The sequence below is a fragment of the Dendropsophus ebraccatus genome, unplaced genomic scaffold (genome assembly GCF_027789765.1).
Source record: "Dendropsophus ebraccatus isolate aDenEbr1 unplaced genomic scaffold, aDenEbr1.pat pat_scaffold_1304_ctg1, whole genome shotgun sequence".
In the NCBI taxonomy this organism is placed as follows: Eukaryota; Metazoa; Chordata; class Amphibia; order Anura; family Hylidae; genus Dendropsophus; species Dendropsophus ebraccatus.
The window spans coordinates 14,596-25,893 of NW_027208723.1; the positions used below are offsets into that span (position 1 = coordinate 14,596).

General features: G+C 45.6%; 1 non-coding gene and 1 pseudogene across 1 annotated transcript; both read right to left on the reverse strand.

Moving 5' to 3' along the window:
- Positions 1–4,176: 4,176 nt before the first annotated feature.
- On the reverse strand, positions 4,177–4,365 carry LOC138775079 (U2 spliceosomal RNA). The gene has a single exon (XR_011360486.1). It is a non-coding gene; the product is annotated as a U2 spliceosomal RNA (small nuclear RNA).
- A 6,158-nt stretch (positions 4,366–10,523) lies between these two features.
- On the reverse strand, positions 10,524–10,730 carry LOC138775080 (U2 spliceosomal RNA; annotated as a pseudogene).
- Positions 10,731–11,298: the final 568 nt, after the last annotated feature.

The following is an 11,298-nucleotide window of genomic DNA, read 5'->3' on the forward strand; positions in this document are numbered from 1 at the left end:
CTAATAGCGGATCTCACTGGAAAACATGCAGCGAGATTTCCGCTGCGCGTCGGTAAATGTGAACGTACACTAGGGGGAGATTTATCAAAATGGTGTAAAGTAGAATTGGCTTCATTGCCCTAGCAACCAATTAGATTACACCTTTTATTTGTCAAAGAATCTGTGAGGAATGAAAGGTGGAATCTGATTGGTTGCTAGGGGCAACTAAGACAATTCTACTTTTACACCAGTTTGATAAATCTCCCCTAAGTGCTGGACGTTGCTCAAGTGGCTCTGCACTGAGGCTAATAGAGAAGGCACAGAATGTATGCAACTGAAATGGATAATCAGCTTGCATTTCCTTATTCTTTTATTTGATAAGTGAGACTTACTACCCTTGCACTTGTTTCCCCGCGTATCTTTAAATCTTGACACATATATCAGCACTGACCTTTACGGATTATAAGACGTGGCGGCTTCCTTCCAGAAATAACACAACCCCAGTCTATGGGTTGCGAGCCGTATTAAAGTCAATGAGGCCAAGACAGGTGCGGCGTCGTTTTTGGGAGAGAGCAGCCATTTCTTCTAATCCTGTTCTGCCCCTTTAACAATTCCCCAAACTCTATAGGAAACATGTCAGTGTGCGAAAATGAAATAATTTTTGAGGAGAAGAAAAACGAGACGACAAATAAGATAGGGGTACAATGTAGAATTTTATTGGCAAATGTATTATGTTATTGTTATGGGATCCCTAAGCTATTGATCCAAAAGAAGGCGAAAAACCTCTGGACAACGGGGGTCAATCTTTGTCGCAGGGGGAAAAATTCCTTCTTGACCCCAAACATAGGCGATCGGTCCGAGGACCCTGGATCTAAGCTGCTAAAGTATGTCACTAGCTGGGGACTAATGGTAATGTAGGGGTAGGTATGATGTAGTGTGGGGGCAGATATCATATAGGGGCAGGTGTCATGTAGGGGTAGGTTTGATGTAGTGTGGGGGCAGGTGTCATGTAGAGGCAGGTATGACATAGGGTGGGGGCAGGTATGATGGAGTGTGGGGGCAGGTATGATGTAGTGCAGGGGCAAGTATGATGGAGTCTGGGGGCAGGTATGATGTAGTGTGGAGGCAGGTGTCATGTAGGGGCAGGTATGATGGAGTGTGGGGGAAGGTGTCATGTAGGGGCAGGTATGATGTAGTGTTGGGGGAAGGTAGCATGCAGTGTATGGGTAGGTATGTAGTGCAGGTGCGGATGTCATACATTACCAGCGGATGCTTCCTAGCGTCGGCTCCTCTTCAGGATGAGTCTCTTCGGAGGGTGAGGTGGAATGACGAAATCTTCATCCATGCAGGCGCAGAGAATCCTGGCTCTTTCCGATCTTCTGGGCAGCGTCTTTTCTTCGGCCTTGGGCGCTGATCGATACCTCCGCTGGGCCTCCTCGTTGGTCGGCATACATCTCTAAAACAGAAAAGTAATTTAAGTCAGTCAGAGATTCTTATAAAACGTTCTAGATATTTTTGTACAGGGATCCTAGTAGCCAATGCGGTGACTTACGTCCTTCTGGAAGATGGGAGAAGGCAGGAACTTGGCGGCGTAGGCGAGCGTCTGGAGGGCCTTCATATCCATGGTCTTCAGATCGACGGCGGGTCCATAGAAGATCGGGAGGCGTTGATAGAAGATCTAAAGAGGAAAACAATACAGTGAATGTCAACTTTCCTATAGCAGGAATAAGGGCAGACATATCATACATGTAACCTGGGTAGCCACCTAGGGGTCCTATGGGAAGGCGGGTGGAAGGGGGCGACCAACACCTTTAAAAAAAAAAACATTACTATCCCTACATATGGGAATACATAGTGGTAATGATGCCATGGCTACAAGGAACCGGAGGAGTGTGACCCTGGGGATGGTGGAGGTTCCCTATGACTGGTTCCCCGGTCTCCTCCCATTAGCAGCGCACCTGGGGCCCTCGGTCTCTGGCTCCATCCCATAAATACACTGACCGGCAGGAAAGCCCGGGCGCCGGCCATCCTCCAGTAGTCCTCAGGTGTCGCCTTCATGTCTCGCAGATGCAGGTCCAGGAAGTCCATGTCCAAAAATCGAAATCCAAAAATCGTAGTCCAAGAATCCAAAGCCAAAAAGTCGTATGCCGAGTAATCCAACCAAATAAAAAAATCACCAAGAGAGCGGTCCAAAGAGATCAAAAGAGCAGCAGTCGCAGAGAAGTCTGTCTTCACCCACAGAGGAGATCCAACAGACAAGGTTGCCTAGCGACGCGTTGCTTTTATTGATGTTGCGTGTTTGTCTCCTGCAATCCTATTGGCTGATCACTGACCAATGGGCTTTGATGACACTGACATGTATAGCCCCCTTCACACTATGCTTCTTTTTTTTTTTTTTTTTAACTTTATGTACAATGTAATATTACCACATACATCCCTCTAATATATAGTAGCAATCTTCCCTGTTGCCCATAGCAACCAATCACAGCTCAACTATGAAATGTTAATTAGATGAGCATTTCCAGAAAAATACTTAGGGGGAGATTCATCCAACTGGTGTAAAGTAGAATTGTCTTAGTTGCCCCTAGCAACCAATCAGATTCCACCTTTCATTCCTCACAGATTCTTTAGAAAATGAAAGGTGGAATCTGGTTGGTTGCTAGGGGCAACTAAGACAATGCCACTTTACACCAGTTTGATAAATCTCCCCCATAGTGCTTGAAAAGAGCGCCCCGTTAACAGTGACTTCCCTTTAAGATAAACTTTAAGCCTTGATACCCTCCCTTTAAGAGCAACTTATGTACTGTCCCTTTAAGAGCAACTTATGTACCATCCCTTTAAGAGCGACTTTAGTACCGCCCCTTGAAGAGCGACTTTGGTGTCGTCCCTTTTAGAGTAAATGTGGTGCCGTCCCTTTGAGAGCAACATTGGTCCCCCCCGTTTAAACGGGTTATCCAGCGCTACAAAAACATGGCCACTTTTAGCTCTACTGTTGTCTCCAGTTCAGATGCGGTTTGCAATTAAGCTCCATTTACTTCAATGGAACTGAGTTTCAAAACCCCACCTAAACTGGAGACAACAGCGGGGGGGAAGTAGCCATGTTTTTGGAGCGCTGGATAACCCCTTTAAGAGCGACTTTGGTACCACCCCTTTAAGAACAACTTTGGTGCCGCCCCTTTAGGAGCGACTTTGGTGCCAGCCCTTTAGGAACGACTTTGGTCCCGCTCTTTAAGAGAAAATTTTTGGTGCAATTACTTTAAGGGTACAAACCCACACACCGTATACGCAGCAGATACGCAGCAAATACGCAGCAGATTTGATGGTGCAGATTTGATGCTGTGTTCAGTTATTTAGATCTGATCTGCTGCGTATTTGCTGCGTATCGCAGCAGTAAATACGCTGCGTATACGGTGTGTGGGTCTATACCCTTAGAGCGAATTTGGCCCAAACACTTGCAGAGCCAATTTGGCACTTTCCCTTTAAGAATTACTTTGGTGCCGCCCTTTAAGAGAATATTTGTTGCGGCCGCTTTAAGTGGTCCCATCCCTTTAAGAGCAACTGTGGTCCAGTCCCTTTAAGAGAAACTTTGGTACACTCACTTTAAGAGCGACTTCGGCCCTGTACCTTTAAGAGCGGATTTGGCACTTTTTCCTTTAAGAGCTAATTTGACCCCGTCCCTTAACTAACTATGCTAAAATAACAAAAAAAAAACAAAAAACTATAGTATATACTGACCACTTCAGCAGTATGCAAAAGCACAGACTGCACCCCCCCCCCCCCAAACAACAACATAAACATACTAAACACAAATTCTAATTTAATGGTTTGAACAGCACCTACCTGCATTTTCCTTGCTACCTACCTACCTGGTTGGCTGCCTGGCTGCAACTACAGTGTCTGTCTGTCTGCCTGGCAGTTATATGTGACATCACAGCCTCGATGACATCATCACGGAATGTTTCTCTGTGTATGCTAAACGTAAACAACTTTTGCTCCATTCACACACGGTAAAGCCTTATGTGCACTCACCTGCCAAGGTGCTTACAACATGCAGGGTGGCATGAAAAGTCTGCTACGCACGCTGTGGGGGGTTGTATTTTTTGGAAAGGCACTTGGGGTGCAGCTGTGCACCCTGTGTGTGTGTGTGGGGGGGGGGGGGGGGGGGGAGGGGGGGTGTCTAACTTTTGGAAACGCATTCGGGAGTGCACGGAACCTGGAAACACTGCAGAACCAGGTCGATGCCTGAAGAGGACAGAGCAAGGTCTATTTCCGTCTCGCTGTTCTAAAAATCCATGTCATATATACATATACATTAATAAATATATATATATATATATATATATATATATATATACACCTACTCTTAGCCAAGAGGCTATAAGGGAGCGGCTTCTGAGGGGACGCCACAAAAGCCAAATTAGACAACACATGGCATACATGTCTCAGTTACGGCAGCGGCTTTACCATGGACAACATAGATGCATTTATATTTCTCTCTGTCACTGTCTATCTATCTATCTATCTATCTGTCTATGTTATCATCTATCTATCTATATATCTATCTATCTATGTGTTTATGTGTCTATCTATCTATCTATCTATCTGTCTATTTATATCTATCTATCTATCTATCTATCTATCTATCTATCTATCTATCTATGTGTTTATGTGTCTATCTATCTCCTATCTATCTATCTGTCTATTTATCATCGATCTATCTATCTATCTATCTATCTATCTATCTATCTATCTATCTATGTATAGATAACTACCAATTATTAAAGAGCAACTTTGTTGCCAGCCCTTTAGGAACGACTTTGGTGCCGCCCTTTAAGAGAATATTTGGTGCAGTCACTTTAAGCAGTCCTATGCCTTTAGCAGCAATTGTGGTGCACTCACTTCAAGAGTGACTTTGGCCCCGTACCTTTAAGAGCGATTTTGGCACTTTCCCTTTAAGAGCTAATTTGGCACTGTCACTTTAAGTGCGACTATGGTGACGCCCCTTTAAGAGCGACTTTAATGCCAATCCTTTAAGAACTACTTTGGTGCTGCCCTTTAAGAGAATATTTGGAGAAGTCACTTTAAGTCCCTTTTAAAGAAACTTTGGTACACAACACTTTCAGAGCGACTTTGGCCCCGTACCTTTACGAGCGAATTTTGCACTTTCCCTTTAAAAGCTAATTTGGCACTGTCCCTTTAGGTGCAACTATGGGGCCACCCCTTTAAGAACGCGTTCGGTGCCACCCTTTAAGAGAATATTTGGTGCAGTCCCTTAAAGGGACGGCACCACAGTCGCTCTCAAAGGGACGGCACAAAAGTCGCCCTCAAAGGGACGGGACCAAAGTCGCTCTTGAATGAACGGCACCAAAGTCGCTCTCAAAGGGACAGCACCAAAGTCGCTCTTAAAGAGATGGCACCAAATTCACTATTAAAGGGACGGTGCTAAAGTCACTTTCCAAGGCACGACACCACAGTCGCTCTTAAAGGGATGGCACCAAAGTCGCTCTTAAAGGGACTACACCACAGTCGCTCTTTTTGGTCCAGTCCCTTTAAGAACGACTTTGGTACCGTCCCTTTTAGAGCGACTTTTCCCCTTCCTGATTTCTGCTCACTGCCCGCAGCAGCCGGGAAAACTGCAGAGCCAGCCTCTAAAGTGACAAACCCCTCAGCCAATCACTGCTCGCGGCTCTGTCCCCTCTCGGATGGGTGATCGGTTGACCGGCCTGTTACTTCAGAGTCCGGCTCTGAAGTTCCACCGGCGGCTGCGGCCAGAAGCCAGGAAGACACCAGGGAGGGGGCAGAAGCTCCGGGGAGCGTGGACAGGTACGTAGATACTTTATTCTTTTCTGTACGCGTTCATCAGCCGGCGGACGGTGATTTTAGGTCAGGACCAAAAGACACGATCAGAAGATGAGATTCTTTCTTGATGCCGAGATGATTTCCTTGATCCCCATGAATAGTGCCAAAGTCTAGAAGTAGATCTGGACTATGGGATTGAGTTCTTGTAACCCGACTTCGGCAAATAAGTCCAGCGCCGACCCCACCCCAGTGACCCATGTCTGTGACTGCTGTGACTATAGTTTATCCTATATCCTTTTTTTTTTTTTTTTTTTTTTTTTTTAGTTCCAGCACCACATCTATCCAGAGGCCGTATCTGGTATTACAGCTCAGCCGCATTCAAGTGGATCAGCCAATCAGAGATCTGCCTTTAATGGGGTGTTCCCATGTCAGCTTGTTATGCCCTATCTCTAGAATAGAGGAGAGCAGGCTGATTGCTGGGACCTGCAGTGAATGAAGCTCTCACCGTGTCCTTCGCTCCATCCATTCTCTATGGGGACACCAAACACTGCTGAGTTCAGTGCTTGGAAGCGTTTAGTGGCCCTGTAGAGAATGGATGGAGCACAAGCCGCACAGGCACGGTCAGCGCTCCATTCACTGCAGGGATGATTGCGTTTCCATTTTTGGGATCTGATCCCCAGGGATCAGCTCGCTATCTTCTATCCTATGGGTAAAGGACAACAAGCTGAGATGGGAATCCCCCTTTACGCCAGCCACACGCATCATGAAATGCCGGTCACCGCTCATAAACCCCACAGTCCTCCCAGCTCCACCATATATCCATCCATGATTATTTCAGTAGGGGTCCAGAGCGGCTAACACCCTACAGGAAGAATCACGGGGAGTGTTTGAACTTCAGTATTTTTTATGGAAAGAACAGAACCGCACATTGGGCTGATGTTCCCATCAAAAATATTGGAAACTCTGATGGATCCCATAGACACAAATGTAAATTGTTAAAGGGGCTGTACAGGATTATAAGACGTGGCGGCTTCCTTCCAGAAATAACACAACCCCAGTCTATGGGTTGCGAGCCGTATTAAAGTCAATGAGGCCAAGACAGGTGCGGCGTCGTTTTTGGGAGAGAGCAGCCATTTCTTCTAATCCTGTTCTGCCCCTTTAACAATTCCCCAAACTCTATAGGAAACATGTCAGTGTGCGAAAATGAAATAATTTTTGAGGAGAAGAAAAACGAGACGACACATAAGATAGGGGTACAATGTAGAATTTTATTGGCAAATGTATTATGTTATTGTTATGGGATCCCTAAGCTATTGATCCAAAAGAAGGCGAAAACCTCTGGACAACGGGGGTCAATCTTTGTCGCAGGGGGAAAAATTCCTTCTTGACCCCAAACATAGGCGATCGGTCCGAGGACCCTGGATCTAAGCTGCTAAAGTATGTCACTAGCTGGGGACTAATGGTAATGTAGGGGTAGGTATGATGTAGTGTGGGGGCAGATATCATATAGGGGCAGGTGTCATGTAGGGGTAGGTTTGATGTAGTGTGGGGGCAGGTGTCATGTAGAGGCAGGTATGACATAGGGTGGGGGCAGGTATGATGGAGTGTGGGGGCAGGTATGATGTAGTGCAGGGGCAAGTATGATGGAGTCTGGGGGCAGGTATGATGTAGTGTGGAGGCAGGTGTCATGTAGGGGCAGGTATGATGGAGTGTGGGGGAAGGTGTCATGTAGGGGCAGGTATGATGTAGTGTTGGGGGAAGGTAGCATGCAGTGTATGGGTAGGTATGTAGTGCAGGTGCGGATGTCATACATTACCAGCGGATGCTTCCTAGCGTCGGCTCCTCTTCAGGATGAGTCTCTTCGGAGGGTGAGGTGGAATGACGAAATCTTCATCCATGCAGGCGCAGAGAATCCTGGCTCTTTCCGATCTTCTGGGCAGCGTCTTTTCTTCGGCCTTGGGCGCTGATCGATACCTCCGCTGGGCCTCCTCGTTGGTCGGCATACATCTCTAAAACAGAAAAGTAATTTAAGTCAGTCAGAGATTCTTATAAAACGTTCTAGATATTTTTGTAACAGGGATCCTAGTAGCCAATGCGGTGACTTACGTCCTTCTGGAAGATGGGAGAAGGCAGGAACTTGGCGGCGTAGGCGAGCGTCTGGAGGGCCTTCATATCCATGGTCTTCAGATCGACGGCGGGTCCATAGAAGATCGGGAGGCGTTGATAGAAGATCTAAAGAGGAAAACAATACAGTGAATGTCAACTTTCCTATAGCAGGAATAAGGGCAGACATATCATACATGTAACCTGGGTAGCCACCTAGGGGTCCTATGGGAAGGCGGGTGGAAGGGGGCGACCAACACCTTTAAAAAAAAAAACATTACTATCCCTACATATGGGAATACATAGTGGTAATGATGCCATGGCTACAAGGAACCGGAGGAGTGTGACCCTGGGGATGGTGGAGGTTCCCTATGACTGGTTCCCCGGTCTCCTCCCATTAGCAGCGGCACCTGGGGCCCTCGGTCTCTGGCTCCATCCCATAAATACACTGACCGGCAGGAAAGCCCGGGCGCCGGCCATCCTCCAGTAGTCCTCAGGTGTCGCCTTCATGTCTCGCAGATGCAGGTCCAGGAAGTCCATGTCCAAAAATCGAAATCCAAAAATCGTAGTCCAAGAATCCAAAGCCAAAAAGTCGTATGCCGAGTAATCCAACCAAATAAAAAAATCACCAAGAGAGCGGTCCAAAGAGATCAAAAGAGCAGCAGTCGCAGAGAAGTCTGTCTTCACCCACAGAGGAGATCCAACAGACAAGGTTGCCTAGCGACGCGTTGCTTTTATTGATGTTGCGTGTTTGTCTCCTGCAATCCTATTGGCTGATCACTGACCAATGGGCTTTGATGACACTGACATGTATAGCCCCCTTCACACTATGCTTCTTTTTTTTTTTTTTTTAACTTTATGTACAATGTAATATTACCACATACATCCCTCTAATATATAGTAGCAATCTTCCCTGTTGCCCATAGCAACCAATCACAGCTCAACTATGAAATGTTAATTAGATGAGCATTCCCAGAAAAATACTTAGGGGGAGATTCATCCAACTGGTGTAAAGTAGAATTGTCTTAGTTGCCCCTAGCAACCAATCAGATTCCACCTTTCATTCCTCACAGATTCTTTAGAAAATGAAAGGTGGAATCTGGTTGGTTGCTAGGGGCAACTAAGACAATGCCACTTTACACCAGTTTGATAAATCTCCCCCATAGTGCTTGAAAAGAGCGCCCCGTTAACAGTGACTTCCCTTTAAGATAAACTTTAAGCCTTGATACCCTCCCTTTAAGAGCAACTTATGTACTGTCCCTTTAAGAGCAACTTATGTACCATCCCTTTAAGAGCGACTTTAGTACCGCCCCTTGAAGAGCGACTTTGGTGTCGTCCCTTTTAGAGTAAATGTGGTGCCGTCCCTTTGAGAGCAACATTGGTCCCCCCCGTTTAAACGGGTTATCCAGCGCTACAAAAACATGGCCACTTTTAGCTCTACTGTTGTCTCCAGTTCAGATGCGGTTTGCAATTAAGCTCCATTTACTTCAATGGAACTGAGTTTCAAAACCCCACCTAAACTGGAGACAACAGCAGGGGGGAAGTAGCCATGTTTTTGGAGCGCTGGATAACCCCTTTAAGAGCGACTTTGGTACCACCCCTTTAAGAACAACTTTGGTGCCGCCCCTTTAGGAGCGACTTTGGTGCCAGCCCTTTAGGAACGACTTTGGTCCCGCTCTTTAAGAGAAAATTTTTGGTGCAATTACTTTAAGGGTACAAACCCACACACCGTATACGCAGCAGATACGCAGCAAATACGCAGCAGATTTGATGGTGCAGATTTGATGCTGTGTTCAGTTATTTAGATCTGATCTGCTGCGTATTTGCTGCGTATCGCAGCAGTAAATACGCTGCGTATACGGTGTGTGGGTCTATACCCTTAGAGCGAATTTGGCCCAAACACTTGCAGAGCCAATTTGGCACTTTCCCTTTAAGAATTACTTTGGTGCCGCCCTTTAAGAGAATATTTGTTGCGGCCGCTTTAAGTGGTCCCATCCCTTTAAGAGCAACTGTGGTCCAGTCCCTTTAAGAGAAACTTTGGTACACTCACTTTAAGAGCGACTTCGGCCCTGTACCTTTAAGAGCGGATTTGGCACTTTTTCCTTTAAGAGCTAATTTGACCCCGTCCCTTAACTAACTATGCTAAAATAACAAAAAAAAAAAAAAACTATAGTATATACTGACCACTTCAGCAGTATGCAAAAGCACAGACTGCACCCCCCCCCCCCAAAAAAAAAAAATAATAATAAAAACAAATTCTAATTTAATGGTTTGAACAGCACCTACCTGCATTTTCCTTGCTACCTACCTACCTGGTTGGCTGCCTGGCTGCAACTACAGTGTCTGTCTGTCTGCCTGGCAGTTATATGTGACATCACAGCCTCGATGACATCATCACGGAATGTTTCTCTGTGTATGCTAGACGTAAACAACTTTTGCTCCATTCACACACGGTAAAGCCTTATGTGCACTCACCTGCCAAGGTGCTTACAACATGCAGGGTGGCATGAAAAGTCTGCTACGCACGCTGTGGGGGGGTTGTATTTTTTGGAAAGGCACTTGGGGTGCAGCTGTGCACCCTGTGTGTGTGTGTGGGGGGGGGGGGGGGGGGAGGGGGGGTGTCTAACTTTTGGAAACGCATTCGGGAGTGCACGGAACCTGGAAACACTGCAGAACCAGGTCGATGCCTGGAGAGGACAGAGCAAGGTCTATTTCCGTCTCGCTGTTCTAAAAATCCATGTCATATATACATATACATTAATAAATATATATATATATATATATATATATATATATATATATATATATATATATATACACCTACTCTTAGCCAAGAGGCTATAAGGGAGCGGCTTCTGAGGGGACGCCACAAAAGCCAAATTAGACAACACATGGCATACATGTCTCAGTTACGGCAGCGGCTTTACCATGGACAACATAGATGCATTTATATTTCTCTCTGTCACTATCTATCTATCTATCTATCTATGTGTTTATGTGTCTATCTATCTATCTATCTATCTGTCTATTTATCATCTATCTATCTATCTATCTATCTATCTATCTATCTATCTATGTGTTTATGTGTCTATCTATCTATCTATCTATCTATCTATCTGTCTATTTATCATCTATCTATCTATATATCTATCTATCTATCTATCTATCTATCTATCTATGTATGTATAGATAACTACCAATTATTAAAGAGCAACTTTGTTGCCAGCCCTTTAGGAACGACTTTGGTGCCGCCCTTTAAGAGAATATTTGGTGCAGTCACTTTAAGAAGTCCTATGCCTTTAGCAGCAATTGTGGTGCACTCACTTCAAGAGTGACTTTGGCCCCGTACCTTTAAGAGCGATTTTGGCACTTTCCCTTTAAGAGCTAATTTGGCACTGTCACTTTAAGTGCGACTAT